This window comes from Vulpes vulpes, chromosome 10 (assembly GCF_048418805.1).
Source record: "Vulpes vulpes isolate BD-2025 chromosome 10, VulVul3, whole genome shotgun sequence".
NCBI classification, from domain to species: domain Eukaryota; kingdom Metazoa; phylum Chordata; class Mammalia; order Carnivora; family Canidae; genus Vulpes; species Vulpes vulpes.
The window spans coordinates 22,981,464-23,005,259 of NC_132789.1; the positions used below are offsets into that span (position 1 = coordinate 22,981,464).

Consider the following 23,796-nt stretch of genomic DNA (forward strand, 5'->3'; position numbering starts at 1 on the left):
TCCTTCCTAGTTGAGAACCACTGCTCTAAACAAACAAAATAATGAGAAAGTTGGATGAAGATTTTTTTTTTGTAGGTAAGAAAAAATCATAAAATTAATTATAAAAAATTATAAATCATAAACATGTTAAATGCTCAGTAACAACAGAACGGTTAAATAAATTATGACACAATCATATTGTGAGGTGCCATACAGTTATTTCAAATGGTATTTTCAAAACATTCAATGACACACAAAAAACTTCTACTAATTAGAATAATGCTAGCTGCTATAATGAACACCAAAATTTTGCTGACTTAGCAAAAAAAAGTTTATTTCTTGCACATGAAACAATCCAAAGTGAAGCCAGGTTGGTAGAGGCAGAATGAGGTGGAGGTGGGGTTGTCCCACACAGGCCTTTAGAAACCCCAACTTCCAGTAGCTCTACCTTTGTCACTCTGTAGTTTCCAAAGTTACCCATAGTGTTAATGTCTACCTAGCAGCTGAAAAAAGAGCTTGGATGATCATGGCTGTGAGATTTTTATGGGCCAGACCTAGAAGTAGCAAAAATCACTTCTATTCATGTTCTATTGTCTAGAACTGGGTCATAGGCCACTACGAACTGCACAGGAGGCTGGAATATGTAACCTAGTCATGGGCCCAGGAAAAAGAGAAAACAGATTTGGTAAACCAATAGTTCAGTCTCTGTGCAAGTCATAATATGATGTTAAATAAACAGAGTGGATTGATACATTACATATATACTGAAATCACAATTTATTTTCTTCACATAGTTCCATAAATAAGAGTAATACCTTGCAACCCAGCAATTCTACTTCTAAATATATTCTCTAGAGAAATACTAAGAAATCAGTACAAAGATAAGTTAAAAGATCATAATTAGCCTCAATGATTATATAGGAGACTGATTAAACTATGGCAAACCCATATTATAAAATATTATCCACAAAAGAAAGAAGGTAGAGCTATATAAACCAAATTGGAGATATCTCTAAGGCATACTGAGCATCATGAGCAAAAAGCAAGAAGTAGAACAATAAAATATGATGCCACTTACATTTAAGAAGCATAAAACTAAATTGTGTATGTGTGTGCATGTGCATATTCATAGAACAAGGCCTGGAAGAGGGCTTCTCAACAGTGACATTTAGGATGGGATAATTCTCTGTTGGGTGGAGGGCACTTGTCCCAGGCCTTGAGGAATGTTTAGCTGCATCTCTGGCCTTTACACACTATATGCCAATAACAACTCCCCCAACATCCCAGCACTGAGGAAGGTACACATTGAATGAACAAAAGTGTTACTCTGGGAGGATGAGGGGGAAAGATAGGGTAGGAACAAAAGAGGCATTCATTTTACCTGTAATGTGTAAAAATTTACCATGAAAATCTATCCATGTTTATTTATATACTTTATTTTTAAAAGTCAGAAATAAAAAGATTAACAGTAATTATTTTTGAGTCATAAAACTATAGCTTATATTTGTTGTTACTGTATAATTTATTTATAAATACTGATCTAGAAAAATTTTAGATAAGCTTTATTTGAAGAAAATAACAAAGACTGAGAAAAGTAAAATGTTAACAGTACTTGCAGATGAAAAATGAGATGACAAGTCACTTTTGTTTGTCTTTTTGATCATTGATTTCTAGATTTTGTACAGCAGTATGAACTAATTTACAATTCAAAAAAGCTTTGCTTTCTAAAAATTCTAGTCTTATAAACTCTGAATTAAAAAGAACAGCCCCGAAAGAATAAATTAGGACCAAACGAGGTCAGAGATAGTGTTGGTACCTGGCTCTTCTCTATAAGGCAGTTCAACATCGTAGGCACAGAGATCAGACCCAGGGTTGGGAATGAATAATTTCAAACTGGGTTTAGAATTGCAGGGCTAGGAAGACAGCTCCTCTGAGAACTTAAGAGCCACAGGAGGGCAGTTAGGGCCCAGAATGGGGAACAAACAAATCCAGTGATGCTGTCTTAAACACTCTCATCTCCAACTAGCAATTAAGGAGCAATATTAACAGAGTGGCTGGTTAAAAGGCTGGAAATGGCCTAGAGCTGCCACTAGGTAGGAGAAAGATTAAAAATTCTGAGGAGATAAGCAGCTCAAAATAGGTTCTCAGAACACTTCTTCTACTTGATTTACAAGTAGAACAGTTAGGTTGTGCATTACTACATAAATAATGTTTTTGTTTTTATTTTTAAAACACAATTATATTTTTTCAGAAAATCTCTATCATCTGGCATATCCATCCATGAAGGAAAAGTAGTACTTCATTCAGCATTCACTATGGCCAGTCAGTTTACATACATCGGTTCACTTGCCACTCACAGCACACTAGAGTTGGATGGTGTTACCTCATTTCAAAGGTTAAAAACCTGAGGGTCAGTCAAGTCCTTCAACCAAGAGTACACAGTGAGGAAAGTACAGAAGCAGCATTTGATCACTCTCAAAATTCATTCATTCCAACAACCAAATCAGTATTTTTTGTGTACCCATGACCTGTCAGCTAGGCTGGGAATACAACAATAGCTATGATAACCTGTGCTTTCTTGGAGAGTGTAAGGCTGGTATAGAGCACAGACTTCAAACAAGAAATTAGTTACAAGACAGTATTTGATGAAGACTGGGGAACGGGAAGAGATGATGTGGAAAAAAACAGCGAGATGTAACCTTGGGTAGGGATCAGCAAAGCCCACCCAGAAACTGAAATTTAAAATGAAGCCTGGGCAATAGGAACACGAGAAGATGCTCAACATCATTAATCATCAAGGTAATGAAAGTTAATACCTCAATGAGAGGTCCCCTTACAGCTGTTAGAATGGCTATTATCAAAAATTAAAAAGAGATAGAGAAAGAAAAAAGGAAAGAAAGAACAAGTGTGGGCAAGGATGTAGAAGATGGGGAAGCTCTGGTGGAATGTTGATGGGAAAGTAAACTGGTACAGCCACTATGGAAAACAGGATAGAGGTTCCTCAAAAAAAGTAAAAAATAGACCTACCTTATGATCTAGTAATTCCATTCTAGGTTTTATCTGAAGAAAATTAAAACACTATCTCAAAAAGAAAATGCATAAACCTCTATTTTCTTTTTTTTATTATTATTATTTATTTATGTAGTCATACAGAGAGAGAGAGAGAGAGGCAGAGACATAGGCAGAGGGAGAAGCAGGCTCCATGCACCGGAAGCCCGACGTGGGATTCGATCCCGGGTCTCCAGGATCGCACCCTGGGCCAAAGGCAGGCGCCAAACCGCTGCGCCACCCAGGGATCCCTAAACCTATATTTTCATGACAGTGTTATTTTCAATAACCAAGATATGGAAACAACCTACATGTCCATCAAGAGATGGATGGAGAAAAAGAAATCATGCAACACACACACACACACACACACACACGTAGGAATACTATTAAGTCATAATAAAGAAGGAAATCTTACCAATTGCAACAAATGAATGGACCCTGAGGGCATTATGTTCAGTGAAGTAAGTCAGAAAGAGAAAGACAAATAATGTATGATCTCACTTATATCTGGAATCTTAGGGATAAAAAAAGAGCTCATAAATGAACAGATTAAAGTGGGGAGGAGAGTGAAGAGGCAAACTGGGTGAGGAGGTCAAAAGATATAAACTTGGGGATCCCTGGGTGGCTCAGCGGTTTAGCGCCTGCCTTTGGCCTGGGGCTTGATCATAGGACGGGATCAAGTCTCAAGTCAGGCTCCCTGTGAGGAGCCTGCTTCTCCTTCTGCCTATGTCTCTGTGTCTCTGTGTCTTTCATGAATAAACAAATAAAATCTTTTTTTAAAAAGGTATAAACTTATAGTTATGAAATAAATAAGTCAGCGATATGTAATGTACAGCATAATGACTATAGTTAATAACACTGTACTGCATATTTAAAAGTTACTAGAAGAATAGATCTTAAAAGTTCTCATCATAAGAAAAAAAATTTTGTGACTATGTGTGATGATACATGTTAACCACACTTGTAGTATTTCACAATATATACAAATATCTAATTATGCTGTACACCTGAAACTAATGTTAAATGTCAATTACATCTCAATTTTATTTTTTTAATTGATCGATTAATTTTTCAGAGATAGAAATTTATTTTATTTTATTTATTTATTCATGAGAGACACACACACACAGAGAGGCAGAGAGAAGCAGGCTCCATGCAGGGAGCCTGATGTGGGACTTGATCCGGGACCCTGGGATCACACCCTGGGCCAAAAGCAGAAACTCAACTGCTGAGCCACCCAGCCATCCTGAGAGAGAATTTTTTTAAAGACTTTATTTATTTTGAGAGAGAAGGTAGGGGAAGAGCCAGAGGGAGAGGGAGAGAATCTCCATGCCCAGTGGAGAGCCTGATGTAGGGTTCCATCTTATGAATTTGAGATCATGACCTGACCTGAAATCAAGAGTCAGATGTTTAACTCACTGGGCCACCCAGGTGCACCAAGAGAGAGACAATCTAAAGCAGGCTTCACACCCAGCATGGAGCCAGATGCAGGGCTCAATCTCACAACCGTGAGATCATGACCTTAGCCAAAATTAAGAGTTGGACACTTAACCAACTGAGCTACCCAGGCGCCCTAAACTTCAATTTTAAAAAGAAGGTGTGGATTAAGGCCTAAAGAATGAATAAAATTAAAAAGGTAAGGTAAGGCAAGGTGCAGGTAGGTAGACAAGAAGCAAGAGGCAAAATAGAGGATGGAATTTTGAAGGTCACTGGAAAAGGACTCCATTTGGGTGAGTCATTGGATGCAAGTGAAAACAGTAAGAAAAGATGAGAGAGGATGGCAGAAACAGCTTGAGCAGTGTGCCCAGCACAGAGTATGAAAGGCTGAAATGAGGAAGGAAAGGATGTGGTCTCAGGTTTCTGAAAGAACTGACTACTGGAAGCAAAAAACTCGGAGGGGAGTCAATGCAGACACAGAATGACCAGGTAAGGCTGTTTATCAAATCCAGGTGAGAGACAAATGTAGCTGGGAACAGGGGTCATGGCCCTGGGATTAGAGAGAAGTAAGCAGATAAAGAAATATTTAGGATATAGAATTGAATGGAATTAGTATTTGAATAGAGGTTCTGTGGCCAAATGAAATAACCTACTATGAGCACATATTCTGTGTTCAACTCTTTACACAGGTCATCTCTAACATGTCATTTTAGATATCCCATAACATCTCATCCTACAACAATCATGAGATAGTGTTTTAACTTCCTTTCACAGAGAAAGCAGAGGCTCAGGTAGGTTTAGTAACTTCTCCTCAGTCTCACAGTTATGTCAAGTGGCAAGGCTGAGATTCAGACCTTGGTCAATCTGACTTCACAGAGCCCTGGCTCTCTTCAAAAGACCATACCGCATCTAAACAGATTCAGAAACTCTAAAATCCTGCTTTTACCATTCAACAGTTTTAAAGAGACAGACAAAAATAAGTATAATTTTCTTTGCATCATCATTCTGTATCTTAGATTTGAAAAGCTATAAAGATGTCACATTAGTAGGGACCTTGGTCATCCAAGAACCATCAAGTTTAATAGCTGTCCTAGAAGGACCTCAGAAGTACATGCTGTTTACTGCTTCCCTCCTTCTAATGGCCAGTGCCATCAAAGCTTTCAATGTGATAATTTAGGGCTGGTTTTCTTTTTGTTTTTAATTTTTTGACATTTTTAAATAGAGAAAAGCATGAAAAAATAACATAATGAATACCTATGACCCAGCTTTAACTTATCTTAACATTCTCCCATATTTGCCTTATATTTTTCTTCTTTTTTAAGGAAAATAAACATTACAGATACAGTTTACCTCCTTCTTCCCTTTCCAGAGTAACCATTATCCTGACTCTGGTGTTTACCACTCCAAGCATATTTCATATTATTATTGTTATTATGAATCTCTAAAAATTATTAGTGTTTTTACATGTTTTCAAATTTTATATAAATGGCAATATTGTATACATCTGCAGATTTGCTGCCCCACACTTATTTGCACATGCTTATATTTTTTAGTGTAGCACAACACGGTAAAGAATGGCAAGCATGGACTTTGGGATGGCCAGGTAGGCATTGTGGCTTTTTCACTTAGGGCCTCAGGCAATTTACTGAACCTTTCAGAGCTCCAGCCTCTTAATTTGTAAAATGGAGACAGAGAGCTACCCAGCAAAGCTCATGGGAGGTATTAGATGGTACCTATCTTTAGGCCTGGCACTAAGCAAATATTCAATAAATGTTAGCCATTATTTGTCACAATAAAATAGCATACACTCAATAAATGGTAGCTATTCTTATTGTGCCTCGTGAAGTTCCTCACATTTGTTCAGGAATCCTATGTCTTAGAATAGCCCCAAGGTCCCCAATGCCTGACTGTTATATATGTTATACTCATATAACAGGAGGTGTGATCATTTCCAGGTCAAGTCTCTGTGAATTTTTATATATTCCCCTATCCAGCTGGGCTGGGCTTGTTGACTTTAATGGCCAAATTAAACTGCTAAATCTTTGATCTCTACTGAATGCCATTCTATGTGACTGTCAACAGGAATTGAAATAGCAGAAGTCTTTTAAAGCCTAATCCTGTCCCCCAGCCCCTTCTCCTGTTTGCCTCCCCTGCGGACTAACTCATCTCACTACAATTTTGTTTTATCCATAAATTTAATGAGTATTCATCTGCGTTTCCAATAAAGATGCTAAACTTGGGGCTCAGTTCTGACACCAGCAAAAGCACTGCTATTTATGTCATCTCTGCTTCACCCGTCACAAGAAGATTGATATTGTGCCTTCAAAAGCTCATCTGATTATGTTATTGCTCCATAAAAAAAGAAAAAAGAAAAAAAAAGAAAAATGTTTATTCACTGCCTTTTTTTAATCCCTTGATCCTACTTCTCATATCTACCTCTGCCTGTCAAAACTTCATCATTTCCTCATGATTTCTCTCAACTACCAACTCTTTCATAAAATCCATCCTGACTTTCCCCTCCCCAACAAGGGTAATAATTTCTCTCTCTTAACACCAAGAGTATGTGCCTGTTGCAAAGAGCTCAAGATGCAGTTAGCCCTATGTAGCACTGATTCTCTTCAAGCTCTGTAGGGAAAGACATCCTATTCACTTCTCATAGGATTCAGAAATGCTCAGTAAGAATGTGATGAACTGAGGTCTGCCTAGGTGGCTCAGTCAGGTAAGTGTCAGACTCTTGATCTCAGCTCAGGTCTTGATCTCAGGGTCATGAGTTCAAGGCCCTTTTGGGCTCCACACTGGGCATGGAGCCTACTTAAAAAAAAAAAAAAGTTGTGCTGAATTGAACTCAGCATTTGTACACTGTTGATGGGACATTAGCTAATACACAAACCATATCTACCACTTAGAATAGGCCAATCTGCTTATTCTGATACCCACATGGATTCAACATCTTTGTCTGAGGGATATTAATAACCACTCCCATCAGGGGCCTCTGTCATGCCTGGTCCTTTATTTGCATTAGTTCTATTTTTGTATTAACCCCGAAAGAGAAGTAGAATTGTCCCTATTCTCCAGACTGCAGTAGAACTATAATCCAAATTCAGGTCTGTCTAACTCTGAAGCCCATTCTCTTCCCACTCTAGGTATCCAGAGTAATAAACACTAGCCTGATTCTCATTGCTCTGTGAGATGCCTACCTGCCATACAGAACTGAGCTTGAGGCAAGAAGCACAATGAATAAGTAAATCAGGATGCCCTCAGACACAGCCAAACAGTGAATCATAAAAAACATATAATCTTTCCCAAGATTCCTAAACCTCCAGTACTTTCAACCCCCAGAAAAAAACCCCAATCCATTTGGGATATTAATTATGAGAAAAATTTATTAAATACTTATAAATGCTAAAAAATACAAGAAATACAAGAAAAACACCACTCTGTGCCTATGCTCTTTTCAAAGAAAATTAAGGGTCTCAACGATGAGAACTCTTGGTACCAGTAAATAGTATTTTATTATTTGCATTTCCCCTATCCTCCACTTAAAACTGTTTATTATTTACTTAGTCTCTTGATTTCAGACCAAATGCCAAAAAATAACATGTTTCAGGTAAAATATGATCTTAGTGGAGACCATATGACCAACTCACTACTGGTCTTATGTCTATCATAAGGGCCCTTGTGAAATATTACCTATGGTGTTTTCATGTTTGCTCCTTCTTGGGCTGAAATAGGAAATAAAAAGGGCTTAAACTTTTTTTTTTCTTAAGACTTTTCATAGAGATGCAGAGAGAGAGAGAGAGAGAGAGAGAGGCAGAGACACAGGCAGAGGGAGAAGCAGGCTCCATGCAGGGAGCCTAACATGGGACTCGATCCCAGGTCTCCAGGATCATGCCCTGGGCGCAGGTGGCGCTAAACCGCTGCGCCACCAGGGCTGCCCCGGCTTAAACTTTTTAGATGAAAACAGTGATAATGAAGAGATGCTCTTTAACCCTGAAGCCAGAAGCACATACGTGCATGCTCTTTCTCTCTTTCTCTCTCTCTCTCACATACACACACACACACACACACAGACACGTGACTCTATTCAACCTCATTTACTTCTCTATAGTAGATCTAGATTTTTCTTCCTTATATTCTCGAATTTTTTAATTTACCTTTATTTATTTATTGATTGATTTATTATTTATTTATTTATTTATTTATTTATTTTCTCATGAAAGACACAGGGAGAAAGAGAGAGGCAGAGGGAGAAGCAGGCTCCATGCAGAGCCCAACGTGGGACTTGATCCCAGGTCTCCAGGATCACATCCTGGGCTAAAGGCAGTGCTAAACCACTGAGCCACCTGGGCTGCCCACAATTTTTTTTAACTTAAAATTTACTTTTATATTTTATTATTCTTTTTAAAATAAGTTATGTATATTTAATAAAGAAAATAGATACACAGAAGTAGCAACAGAAAGCTGTTAGAAATATTGGCTACTTGTGTGTGGATGATTAAAATGTGTAATCTGGTTTTCCACTGGACACTGCGTCCTTTTTTTTTTTGTATATTTTTTATTGGAATTCTATTTATATGGCATAACACCCAGTGCTCATCTCATCAAGTGCCCGCCTCAGTGCCCGTCACCCAGTCACCGCAACCCCCCACCTCTGCTTCCACTACCCCTTGTTCATTTCCCAGAGTTACATGTGTCTCAAGTTCTGTTATTCTCAAATTTTTAAGACTATTTTTTCTCAGAACCCCTGTTCAAGGTGGTGCAGCAAAATAATTAATGTGCGACAAGACCACAAAAGATCAAGTGCACCTGAAGCCCAGGCTAGACTTTACACCTGATGATAATTCTGCCTGGCTGCTCATACTCCAGGGTCAAGTTGATATTAAATTTTCATAAATTGACACTTCCATCTAGTGGCTTCCAAAGGACTGAGGGGATTGAAATTAACATAGGAAAATATCAGAGTGGTGAACGGTTGACTTATTTGGCTGGTATGAATTAAATGAGAATTTTCAATGATGAAGATGTTAAATGAATAATAGAATAAAACATTTGATGTGATATATACAAGTTAAACTTTTGAGAGCAGTACCAACTCTGAAATACAGGTATTATTTCCTAGAGCTGGGAAGGAGCCCACATAAGGCCAAATCCTCTTCCCTTCCCTATGCATGAATTCCTTTAACAAGCCATAGAATCATTTGTTTCACCATTAGAGATCCAGCTTAAATGGAAACATCCCCTTGGAAGAAGCAGCACATTGATTTTCGTGAAAAACATTGATTTCCCCCTTCCCCCCCCACACTGGTTCATGCTAAGCTTTGAGTATTTGACACGTACAAGAGGGATGCTGCAGACTCTGTCTGCACAAACCCCTAAATAGCCATGGTATGTTAAAAAAGAGGGGAACATTACTGGAAATTGAGAAAAGGAGAGGTTCTCTAACCTAAGAGCTAAAGCAAAACATTACAGCTTTAAAATTCCACCTAAGTCCCTTGGAAGCCAGCTTGCAAAATCTACTCCCATGATTATTCTAATTATGAACTGGGTCAGCTGTGAGATATTCTGCAGTAATTGCTAATTAAAATACAAAAGCCTATGATCGCATACTGGTAAGTGATGATAAATCTATGCATTTACAGAAGGATAGGAAAACCCTAAGGTTTTGGTTAACAAATGCTCTAGTCTCCTCAGATTTCTTTATATAAAATATTTGTTTACTGTGGGCTCTGATCCAAGTTATGATCATATAGCACCTCTAGATCTTTTGTTGTTTAATTCTATGGAGAAGTAACAAAATGTGTCCACTTTCTAATCATCTTTCAACTTTAATAACATGAGATGCTAATTACAGTATTTGTGCTAGCCCAAGCAGCAGTTAAGTGTCCAGAGCCAGTGCAAGAGAACATAGTTTATCATATAGCTCAGACATTAGGCCATAAAGGAAAATTTAGCCTACTCTGCTGATGTACAAATCTGGTTAATATGTCCCCTGCAGTAGATGAGCTCTGATTAGTATTTTCTCTGTTAAATCATTTAAGATCTGGGAGCTGCATTTTGCCTTAAATAGCACTAGGGCTTCATAAACAAAAGAGATGGGTCTTCTCATCAGAGGCTTGAAAAGTCACTGAATTTTGGCTATGAGGAAACCAGAACAAGAACAGTGACACATTTCTACCCTGGGAGCCACACTATATTCTAGTTGCCATCCTCATTAGTACTTTACTCAGCACTATTGCAAGAAACAGCCACTCAAAAGTAATTTAAATGCAACTGACTCATATTGTTACAGATAATGGGGAAAAGTCTGTACTCTTGGCAGAAGAGAGGGAGGGGCAAAGGCAATAAAACTTAGAAGGACAAAGAGAATGGATAGTCAGGATGAGTAATTCATTTTAACATTTCAACACTGGATAATACAAAGTATTATTAGGTAAATTTGGGACAACCCTCCAAATGTAAATGATATTTAGATTGTTCCAGTTGGGGATTATCTATTCCCGGGTTATCTATGAGCCAATGTATTCCCCTTAAGGGGAAAATTCTGAATTCAAATAACTAACAAGCTACTAAGCCCTTTGAAGAGGATGCCATTTGATTTCATGGGGTGGAGGAGCTGTAGAAAGGGGCACAAAAAATAGGCCTTCAACAAATACTTCTTTTAACGCTGTGACATAGTATACATAGCATAATCACTGTGGGTTAATTAATCCTAAAAATCACTGCAGCATTCCAGTAGAGAAATACCAAAAACCTCAGAAAACACTGACCCAGAAACACTATCTTTGACTGAATAGTAGAGTAAAAAGAGCAAGAGACCACCTTTGCAACCAGAAAGAAGTGAAAATGAATCTTGCCTCTTCTATACTACTTACTATGCATGAATTTGGACAAGTTAATTATCCTTCTGGGTCTCAGTTTATCCAGGCTATAAAATGAGGCCAACAACACCTGCCCTTGTAGATTTCTAACTGTATAAATTCAGCAGAGCACACAGTAGGCGTACAAAAGAAAGAGGTTCTTCTAAATTCAACATTAAAACCATCAAGATGAACATCAACCAGAGATACTAGAAAACTGAAGGCAGAGACATGGTTTAGGGACACACAGGAATGTTCTCTATTTTCTCTCCTTTAAGGAGCTGATGTTGCTCACACTAAGCCTGGTAGAGAATGGAAGAGCAGCCTATGCTTGTACTTAAGTAAAGCACATAGCCTGTAAATCTAAGCTCTTCTGGAACAGTGATGAAATCCTGAAAGTAAAAGGATGTGTGTGACTCATCAAGTTGTATTCATTAAATATGTATAGCTTTGTGTATATCAACCATACCTCAATAAAGTGGCTTAAAATAAATAAAAGTATCATAGATTTTTAAAGGTTATAAAGTAGGAGGTACTCAATGTGGTAGAAATTGATTTCCATGGGGACTGTCTGAGGAAGCTGAATGCCCTGTAGGCAACCATGAAGCAACAAACACACTAAGTTGTACCTCTGACTACTCTGCATAACCACCTTGGCCCTGCAAGTCCTATGTACATGATACAGTAAGTCTAGAACTTGCAGGTGGTGTATGGTTGTATGTGTATTCTCTTCCCTCTATTCTGCAACCGGCCTAAAATGCTGCAACGTGCTTAGTATTTGTTAGATAAATGACACACAGATTTTCCAAGAAGCACTGACATCTACAAATCCTCATTTCTTAATGACTAAAAACAAAGTAACTTAGTCAAATATAGTACCACTTTACTATGGCTCTCATTATCTTCCCTCACCAACCCTAAAACTTCACACGATGTTAGGCTCTTCATCCATATGATTTGTGGCTAAATCAAAGAAATGGAAGAGACTGCTAGAATTGCTTCACACTCACAGGGTGGGTGATGAAAAGGGTACTACACTAGAAAAATCAGAAGAATCACGTTCAATCCCAGCTCCGAGTCTGCAAAATTTCTAACTTCTTTGGGCTACTGTCAGAAAACCACGAAGTTTAAAGATTCTGGAAATAGGGACCCCTGGGTGGCTTAGCTGTTGAGCGTCTGCCTTCGGCTCAGGGCATGATCCTGGAGTCCCAGGATCGAGTTCCACATCGGGCGCTCTGTATAGACCCTGTTTCTCCCTCTGCCTATATTTCTGCCTCACTCTTTCTGTGTCTCTCATGAATAAATAAGTAAAATATTTTGTAAAAAATTATGGAAATCTAGGAATAAAAACAGCCACACATTTACATATGGCCTCCCCTAGTGTATGTCATAACTATGGTCTACACTTAATGCTAACTTGTCTTTTTCTCCAAAAATTAATCACTTACAAATTCAACTTATAACAATCCGTGGTTTTCTAAAATACAGTATTTTAACCTCTAACTAAAATTTTAAAACATATTTTTAAACATCAAAGATGGAAAAAGCTGTAGTCAACACCTGACTCTAAGACTTGATATACCTGAAACCAATTTCAGCCTGTGGGAAAAGTTCTGTCAGAAAATTTTGTGCTCAGATTTGAGACTGAAGGTTCTTATCTTCTACATACTAGAGGGTCAATCACCAATCATTTAGAAGAGCAGTTGCTCATTAGAATCATCTGGGACCTGCCAAGAAAAATTATTTTATAGCCACTGACTCAAAACAGGTCAGTTGAATTAAAAGGTTTCTCAGACACACAGCCTTGTTAATCAGATTTAGCATACACCAAGAAACCACTGCTCTCATAATTTCATATGTTCACACTGAGTGGTCTATAGACTGGTTACCACTAAACTAGCTGAGAAATTTTAGGGAAATCATTTCACTTCTCTGCACTTCAGTCTCCTTAGCTGTAAAAAAAACGGAGACAGGATCAGATGCTCTAAGGTAGCTTCTAGCACTGAAATATCATGCTCATTCATGGCTGCTATCATTTTACACATTACCAATGGAGGGAGAGATTCTAAGGATGGATCACATTAAACTGGGTTTTGCTATGAAAAATGTCTCCCCTGCCCTCTTTGTTCCTTGTCTCCTTATTTGGCAATTTTCTTCCCTACAATAGTGGCCTCACTATGGAATTTATCTCTAAAGAAATAAAAGCAAGACCATCTTAAGTTGGCAAATTTCTAAAATGATTTTAAAGAATGCACACATGTGCATGTGAGGATATGTTTGTGAATATAGGTATGATGGGGTTGAGCCAGAAGACCAGGATCCTAGTGACCAGGTACAAAATAGAAATAAAACCATCTTCTCTACTTATCTTAGGGATACTATAAGAATCAAATAAAAGAAGAAGTATGGAAATAATCTATTAGTCATTAAGCATAGTGCAAATATAAGGCATATATTTATTAACTTTTCTTACACTTAGTATACAAAGACCTTGAAATTAGAAAAAAATCCAGACTTACATGGACTACAAGGTCATCAAATTCTGACTCACTAAAAATTTAAATACTAGAAAAGACTGAGAATGAAAAGCATTCAACAGACATTTTGTTGGTAAGCCCTTATTCCATAGCAGACCCTATGAGACTAGGTGCTTAGGACACATGTCTAAATTCTGAGAGGACAGGCACTTTGGGTCACTGCTGCATCCTCAGCACATAGCACAGCAACTGAGAGAGGAACACTTGACATTTGCAGAATGAATGAATGAGACACGGTCCCTGTCACTGAAGAGTTTAGAGTGCAGAATGGAGACTCCGCACATGACAAGGGCAGTAATTATCATTGCTGATTTGGAAAGAAGTTCAGATAGTAAGGACAAAGGAGGGAGCAATCGATTCAGTGTGGGCTGGTTTAAGTGAGTGGGGGTGGACAGAATGTCAGAAAAGCCTCTGGACAGGAGGTGAACTTGGACTGAGCCTTCAGTGCATAAAACACAATGAGTCTAACTCTCCTTTAGCCATAAGGTATTTGGAGTGAGATAGGTGGTACTGCATGAGTTATGCAGAGTGGGATGTCATGTTGTAAGGAGACTATGTTTATGTCATTTTTGCTATGCATAATCCTACTGAGCTGAATCAATATGCCTTACATGGCCTCATTTACATATGAGGAAAGGTTTAAAAAAACAAACCAAAAGGTAGTCACAGAGGAAGAAAGGATATTGGCAGCTTCCACAAAGGTCCAACAACACTGTAGTCAGTATTGATCCTGTTGTCCACTAAAGCTGTTGATGACAGTAGATGTTATTTTCAATAATAAACTTCACATGATGAAAACATTTAGCTCAAATGTGGAGAAAGTATTAAATACCCTCAGATATAGGCAAGAGATGTGTTGTAGTCAGTTCTAGCATATTCATTATGTGTCATTAAATGGTCAAGTCAGAGAACTCATTGCTCCTAAAAGCTGAGTGTTAATGACTACCCAAGATACACATTATCCTAAAGCTGTGGTCCCAAGAAGCACCCTTCTATACAAGATGGATGGAAGGGGAGTAATTAACAACCCCAATTTATATAGCTCCTAGACTGCAAGGCTAAGGAATGATTTCAAAAGCAAGTTTGACTGCAACCTACATAAACTGGTCAGTAAAACAGCCTAGTTTTGCACCATTAAAACTGAGTGTAACTTGCCAGAAAAATCTACAAATGACCTAACAATAAATTCAGACATGAATATAAAATGAGTTTTTCACTACATACTTATTTATATCAATTCAGCCAAATCTAATTTATGGATTCTATTTAGTAGAAAGAAATTGTTGGAAACTGGTAATTAAATATAATCTCCTGGAAATATTAGATTTCTTTCTCAACACCAAAATCAAGGCTAACAGAATAAAAGTGAAATCAGCCCATCATCTTTAGTGATGGGACTATATATCCTTAAAGAGCCTTATCAAGTTAGTCTGCTCATAACATTTTATTTTCACTTCAGAATAAATATGTAAGTATAGGAAACAAGATAGTACAAAGCATCAGTTCTAAAAACACTTTTTGGTCTCAGGACTCCTTTTCTTTTTTTTTTTTTTTAAACATTATTTGTTTTTTGTTTTTTTAAATTTTATTTATTTATGATAGGCACACAGTGAGAGAGAGAGAAGCAGAGACATAGGCAGAGGGAGAAGCAGGCTCCATGCACCGGGAGCCCGACGTGGGATTCGATCCCGGGTCTCCAGGATCGCGCCCTGGGCCAAAGGCAGGCGCCAAACCGCTGCGCCACCCAGGGATCCCTCAGGACTCCTTTTCTATATCAATATTTAATATATGAGAAATTAAAATTGTAAGAAAATTTAAATATTAACCATTAATAATTAAACCAATTATAGGTTAATATAAATAACACATTTTTACAAAAAGTAACTAGATTCTCTAAAAAAATAAAACAATGAAAAAGAGTGGCATCACTTTATTTTTTTAAAAACCCTAAATGTTTGTTTAATAGAAGACAGATGGATTTTCATATATGTTTCTGTATTCAATCTGTTGTAATATGTTGTTTGGCTTGAAATACATAAAATCCAGCTTCACACAGATATGGAAGTAGAGAAGGGGTAACTGTGGATATTATTCTGAAATACTATACAAAAACTTGACAAGTGATAATTTTTTAAAGGTTAGCTAGAGTATGGAATCCAAGACTGTATCAATAAACTTCCTGTACTCTGTTACATTAAAATACACTGGTCTATCTTGCACTTTGAATGGATCTCTTACCTATTCATCTGTAACATCACCCACTGGTTATTTGGAAAATAGCATTCACTGAGTATACAGATCTTCCAAATGTTGACACATTTCATGATACAATATGAAAACCACACCACCAATCTCATCAGAAAAAAAATGTATGGAGAAGTCAAGCTCACAGTCACACTGATTAATACAAGTTTCCCAAAAATCTAAGTTTTCCTTGAAAACTTGAATTGGCAACAAACACTATTTTTCTTAAAATGATAGGTTCATTCATTTTTTCACTCATTTATGTTTTAATTGAAGTATAATTGACATACACTATCCTATTAGTTTCAGGTGTATATCATAGTGATTCATTATTTATATACATTACAAAATGATCCCCATGGTAGGTCTAGCTACCAACTGTGAACATATGAAGTTTTCACAATATTATTAACTATATTCCCTATACTGTAAATTACATTCCCATGACTTATTTATAACTGGAAGCTCATACCTCTTAATCCCCTTCACCTATTCTGGAGCCCTCCAATTCCTTCTCTCTGAAAACCAACAATTTGTTTTCTCTATGAGTCTGTTTCTATTTTGTCTTGTTCATTTATTTTATTAGATTCCACATGTAAGTGAAATCCACACAGTATTTATCTTTGTCTGACTTCCCGCACTTAGTATAATATCCCCCCAGTCCATTCATGTTGTCATAAATGGCAAGATTTCATTATTTTTTATGGCTGAGTAATATTCCAGTGTGTGTGTGTGTGTGTGTGTGTGTGTGAGAGAGAGAGAGAGAGAGAGAGAGAGAGAGAGAGAGAGAGATAGGCATGATTTGTAAATATCTTCTCCCATTCAGAAGGTCGCCTTTTTATTTTATTGATGATTTCCTTCACTATGCAAAAGCTTTTCAGTTTGATGTAATCCTATTTGTTTATTTTAGCTTTATATATGCATATATATTGCCAATATGACAGGTTTGAGGTGATACCTCATTGTAGTTTTGATCTGCATTTCCCTGATGATTGGTGGTGCGCCTGTTGGCCATCTGTATATCTTCTTTGGAAAAATGTCCATTCAAGTCCTTTGTCCATTTTTTAAACAGGTTGTTTTTTGCAATTAAGTTGTGAGAAGTCTTTATACATTTTGGATATTAACCCTTTATTGGAAGAATGATTTGCAATTATCTTTTCCCATTCAGTAGGTTGCCCTTTTGTTCTGTTGATGGTTTCCTTCACTGTGCAAAAGCTTTTTAGTTTGATGTAATCCCATTTGTTTATGTTAGCTTTTGTTGCCCTTGCCTGTCACTCATTCATTTTTGATAAAAATCTCTTCATCTACTCAAGTCTGTATAACCAGTTATTCTGCAATTCTTTCAAGTAAAAAATGTGCTCCATGAAAAAAAAAAAAGACCAACAGCCACAGAGTTCACAACTCATACAATTGCACAAGTGCTTTTCTTTGAGACAACCATAGCACTTTGGTTGGTGTGCAACAGAGGTGATTTATACATACCACCCATTTGGTCACACAGAATATTAAAAAGACATATATTCAAGGACTGAGTTTCAATAAAACTAATGTTTCTTATTGCTTCGTTGAGGACATTCTTAAGTAAAATTGGCTTTTTCCCCCCTTTTAACTGCAGGTTTACAGGGGTAAAAATATAATGATTTCTAGTACTGTTTGGTGCTGCCCAGATTCATGCTAAGGCACAAGCAGTTTTTCTCTCCATTGTTTTTGCACTGTGAGTGCAAACATTTGCACAGCAAAAACTAAACAGACCTCACTACCACCGCCCAAAACATGAATAACACCTTAGTATTATTAGGAAAGTAATTTTGACATCATGCATTCCCTAAGGAAGCACAGCACTAAAGTCATTAGAATTTAAGTTCTGCCTCTGAGACTTACTAGCTGTGTGCTCTGGAGAACATTACTTAACCCCTCTGGCCTTAGTTTGCTTACTTAACAAAATGTAGATTTAGAAATAACTCCATTTCATAGACCTGCTGTGAAGATCAGATGAGATGAGAAACAGGTAGCAAAGTACTCAGTTGGTGTTCATAAAATGTTATTTTTAACTCTCTTTCCCCTACATAAAATAGAGATTATCTCATTTTTGCATCTATGCTAAAGCCAAGAGAGGTTAAATGACTGAAGATCAGAAGCACTATGAATAAATGGGGGAATTACTAAAAGAAGGATACATAAAAGCAGATCTAATCTGTTCTGAAACTGAGAGCTTTTAAAATGCTTTGGATAAATGTTTATATTCTCTGCCAGGGAACATTTGTAAAGTGTCTCACTGCAAATGTGATGGTAAATCCTCATCCTGAACCATTTTTACTGTATTTCTGATACTACTGACACCTTCCTCAACACTTTCAAGAATATCTTTAAGAATACATTTGTTTTTTCTTTGTTCTCTGCTATATACAAGGTTGCACTCAACATAATCTCTGTGATTTTTAGTTTTTGTTACTCCAGCTGCTGGATCCCATCTGGTGTCCTTTATCTAGGACACCTGCTTCAGGAATGAGACAATTAAGGTGATGAGCCAGTTCCTTGTAGAAAATAAAAATTTCCCATTTCCTTAGGAATATTAGTAGGAGAGAAAGAAAAAATGTTTAATAAAGCACAACTACACATTTAATTACCAGATGTCAAGTATTCAACCAGAACAGATATTCTAATTGCTGTATCTTGTTTTGCTCCACTGAGACATTGTATTAGTTATCTATTGCTGCATAACAAAATTACCACAGGCTTAGTAATTTAAAATAACACACATTTATTATCTCACAGTTCTTTGACTCAGGAGTCCAAGCATAGCTTAGCTGGATATTCTGAAAGTCTATAATCAGGGTGTCCATCAGGTTTCCCATTTGGAGGTTCAGATGGGGAAGGATCTGCTTTCCTGTTCATGAAGTAATTGTCAGTATTCAGTTCCTTGCAGTCGCAGGATTGAACACTTCAATTTTTTATTGGCTGTCAGTGGAGACTGCCCTCAGCTACTCAAGACTATCTGCAGTTCTTTGCCATATGAGGTTCCCCAAAATGGCTACTTGGTTCCTTGTGGCCAGCAAGGGAGAGATTCCAGCAAGATGAGAGCTATAATCTTATAGAACACAATCATGTCCATATAGCCATGTATATCTCGTCACTTTTGCCATATCCTGTTGATTCAAAGCAAGTCACAAGTCCTTTCCACATTCAAGGGGAGGTGATCATACAAGGACATGAGCACCCAGAAGCAGGGATCATGAGGACCACATTAAGAGCATGTGTACCTAATGGCTGAGTAATATTCCATTGTATATATAGACCACATCTTCTTTATCCATTCATCTTTCAATGGATGCCAAGGCTCCTTCCACAGTTTGGCTATTGTGGACATTGCTGCTATGAACATTGGGTGCAGGTGTCCTGCCGTTTCACTGCATCTGTATCTTTGGGGTAAATCCCCAGTAGTGCAATTGTTGGGTCATAGGGTAGTTCTATTTTTAACTCTTTGCGGAACCTCCACACAATTTTCCAGAGTGGCTGTACCAGCTCACATTCCCATCAACAGTGCAAGGTGGGGGGATGGGGTGACTGGATGACAGGCACTGAGGGGGGCACTTGCAGTTGAATCTTTTATGGACAGGATGAGAGTTCTGGGTGTTATACTATACGTTGGCAAATAGAACTAAAAAAAATACAAAAAGAAAAAGAGAGAGAGCATTGCATGTCCCACAGATATACTGGCTGATCAATGCAATGTGGCTAGTGGGAATAGAAAGAAGTCGAGAAGAGCCCTGATTAGGGTGTGAATAATTTGTGAATTTGACAGTTACAAAGAAAGAGGCTATGGGCCTATTATCAATACAAATTTATATTCACAGAGATGGAACAGATCCAGATGAGAACTGAGCTAGTAATGCTGTATTAGAAGGTCTGATGTGGTGGGTTCGACACAACTATAAGATTTAACAGACACTCACAATAAATAGGTGACAATGTGGTGTAGCTCCAGGAAAGCTGTCAGTTGGAACAGGATCCTGGCAAGCAACTGGAATATGGAAAGAAGAACCCAGGCTCTAGGAGGAGTCTTGGTAGGAGATAAACCCAGTGTCTGGGCTCTAGCTGAGAAGGCAGAAGCCTGAAGTAAGCTCTAGTTTTGGGAATTAGAAAGCTAATTAGGAAAAAAAGCCCAGTCACAAAGGACCTGGTAAATAAGAATATACTGAGGGTCCAGTTACAGAGTTCAGGGAACTTGTGAGTATCTGGGCATATCACAGTTTAGGACAGCAAAACTAATTCTACATTCCACTAGCTAATAACCCAGAACCATCTTTGCTGCACACACTGGCTTGGCCAGGGACTAAGGTGAGGCTGAATGTTAAAGAATTGATATTGGGAGCTAAGCAAGAGAAGACAGGAACCAGTTCTGATAGTTTGCTATTCTATAGGACACTGGGTAGAGTCTAAATCCATAGTATGGTATGAATGCCATCCAAATCCAGCCTCAGTCTGCCATCTAGTCTTGTCTCCCTCCATGTTGACAATTGAAACGACTAGAATGGCCTGCCATGTCCTGAACGTGACTTGAATGCATGCTCTGAGTCTTATCTTCGTTTACTCTGTTGAGAGTACCCTATCTTCTCCATCTCCATCTGAGGAATTCTTGCTTACCTTTCAGGACCTAGTTCAAATGCTACCTTCTCCATGGAATATGCCCACTGTCCAGACCACTACTTAGTATTTATCAAGTTATGATTGTTTGCTCTGTATATCTTTATCCTCATAGACTAGGGGTATGAGAAGGAAAATGGGTAAACCCATTCAACTTTGTATCCTTCACACCTGGAATAGTGGCTGGCATCTCATGGTTACTCAATAAGTTACTGAAACAACAAATCCAGGAAGCAATTAAATCATGCTTTATTGATCTTGTGTTAGGAGCCCAATTCTGTTCCCCCACCATCACCAACACTCCCTCATCCTGCTGCTGCTACACACCTACTTCTTGCAGTATTGATGGCAGCTTTAGGTAAATGCCTGGGTTCACATACCTGCTGCTCTTTAATGAGCATTAATGCAGTTGAAGCCTGACATAGTGGGCTGAAAAAACAGCACTAAATCTTTTATGGACAAACTGCAAATCTGCGTGCACAGTCAGACATTTCCCCTGTTGACCCTGAGCTCTGATCACCAGATGTGAGAAGTAAAGCAGAACACAACACCCACATGTTTTCAAAAGACAGAAAATCCCAAGTGTAGTTCACAACTGCCACTGTGGGTAACCCAGAAAATCTACATGACCTGAAGGTGATTTTAAGTCCCTCTCCCTGTGCTGACAAGAAAAACAGAAGCCTTGGCACTTGGTATCTTTAGTATATGAAGCTACAGTAAAAGTATTTCCTCTCCAAAATTCATTCTGCATGTGAGAATGGCTTCCTTCTGCCCTTGCATGTGAGATTTTAATGACTAAACCTAATGTACAAGCACAAAGTTGGATCACAGACACAGCAAGGACTATTTCTGAGACTGGCTATTGAGTTCAGCACTACAAATATTCTGAAGCTATGTACCTTTGGTTGGACAGAGAGGAAAGGGCTATACATCATCCTCAGACATACACAATATCAATCAATTCTTTTCTATGGTGAAAGATTTTAAGTTGAAATGAACCCTTCAAATCTTTTTTTTTAAAGATTTTATTTATTTATTCATGAGAGACACAGAGAGAGAGAGAGAGAGGCAGAGACAAAGGCAGAGGGAAAAGCAGGTTCCATGCAGGGAACCTGATGCAGGACTCAATCCCAGGACTCCAGGATCATGCCCTGGGTGGAAGGCAGGTGCTAAACCACTGAGCCACCCAGGTATCCCCAAATATTACTGTTAATGTACAAGATGACCCCTACCTGAGTGGCTGGAAACAAGGTCTCAGCTAATCTGCATGATCCCCTTTTGGCCTCTTAATATGGATATTAAACTCTGGAAATGGGAACAAATTATGCACACCTCTTTTCATTTTATTTTAAAATATGCATAGATCCAGGTTTTAAAATGGCCCTTTGGCCTATGACAATAAAGAGCTCCATTCATAATGAGAAATAAGCATCAGATATGCTGACCAAAAAAAAGAACTAATTTGCTTAATATGTCCTTAGAGTCGGACTGGTAGAGAGAACATGTCCAGGAACTGGATGGCCCTCCTGTCAAGATGCTCTCAGCACAACAATGAACACAGCAGGTGTATTCCACAGGGAAAGCTGGCCAGAGCCAGCATCTCCTGTACTACCATGGGTATCTCCTTGCTCTTCAGTCCTCCCTTCTTTCCATTCCACAGATATTCACTGAGAGCTTATTCAATGATATTACTACAATAGACTCTTTCCTCCAAAACCAAAATTTACATAGTAGCATAAGTAAGAAATTAAGGATGTAAAAAAGGAAGTTTTAAACCACATTAGGTGAAGCCAACAAAGTCCCTTTGGAAAGCATACTTGGCTTACTTCTCCAAAAAAAAAAAATGGAAATTGAGAAAATATTTATTTCCACTGTTCATTGTTAAAAGTTTAAGGAAAGCTATTATAATGATTTTGGCTTTTATAATCCATTTCCATGAGCTTCAAACATCTGTGCACTAGAACTTAATTATGTGAACTGGATTTGATCTGTTTTTACATCTCTACAGTTGGCCACAGCAGTGGAACTTCCTGAATGATTAGAGCTTGAACTTCCCAGAGAGATTTATTTGAAAAGGTCTCACTGTTAAATAGCAAGAGGTATTTTATAGAAAACAAATACAATTAAACAAATGGCTAATTTCAAGATTTAAGGTATACATGGTATCCATGTGAATAAACATTTTACCACTATATTAGAAAAAATGGAAAAGGGAAAAGAATGGCTTTCTAAATTAATGCAGTAAAGTATATAAGAATGTTACATAAACTAATATTAGAAAGAAATAAAAATACACCAAAATCCTGAAGTTAGACCTACTCTTTTACATGGCTTTTGGCTTTTGTGATCAAATCCCGTCAGACTGACTAATCTTTATACAGATATTAGTAGTTTATAAAACATTTGAAATGATATTTATTTCAACCTTCTATAGCAGTGGTTCTCAACAAGGGCAATGTTCCTGTAGAGCACATCTGGCAATGTCTAAAAACATGTTTGGGGGATCCCTGGGTGGCGCAGCGGTTTGGCGCCTGCCTTTGGCCCAGGGCGCGATCCCGGAGAACCGGGATCGAATCCCACATCGGGCTCCCGGTGAATGGAGCCTGCTTCTCCCTCTGCCTATGTCTCTGCCTCTCTCTCTCTCTCTCTCTCTCTCTCTCTCTCTCTCTGTGACTATCATAAATAAATAAAAATTAAAAAAAAAAAAACATGTTTGGTTGTCAACTAGGGTAGGGGTGGAGGTTGCTCCTGCCACCTAGAAGGTAGAGGTCAGGGGTGCTACTAAACAACCAATAAAGTCCAGGAAAGCCCCCACCACAAAGAATGATCCAGCCTCATATATCAATGTTGAGGTGGAGATGTCCTGCACTTAGCAGTGCTTCTTTAGTATGCATATGCATCATGTGAGGTTACAATGTTTGGGGCAGTGTTTGGGGCAGGGCCAAGGATTCTGCATTTCTTGCCAGCACCCATGTGATACTAATTCTGCTGATCCATTAAGTATCAAGATTCTATACCATCTATAATATTCAGTGTGCCTGTCTTAT

The 23,796-nt window shown here is 38.0% G+C and overlaps 1 protein-coding gene across 3 annotated transcripts in view; it reads right to left on the bottom strand.

Moving 5' to 3' along the window:
• Window positions 1-23,796, bottom strand: part of TTC28 (tetratricopeptide repeat domain 28) — a 616,681-nt gene that overhangs the window by 199,222 nt on the left and 393,663 nt on the right. The gene's annotated exons all lie outside the window — the stretch shown is intronic.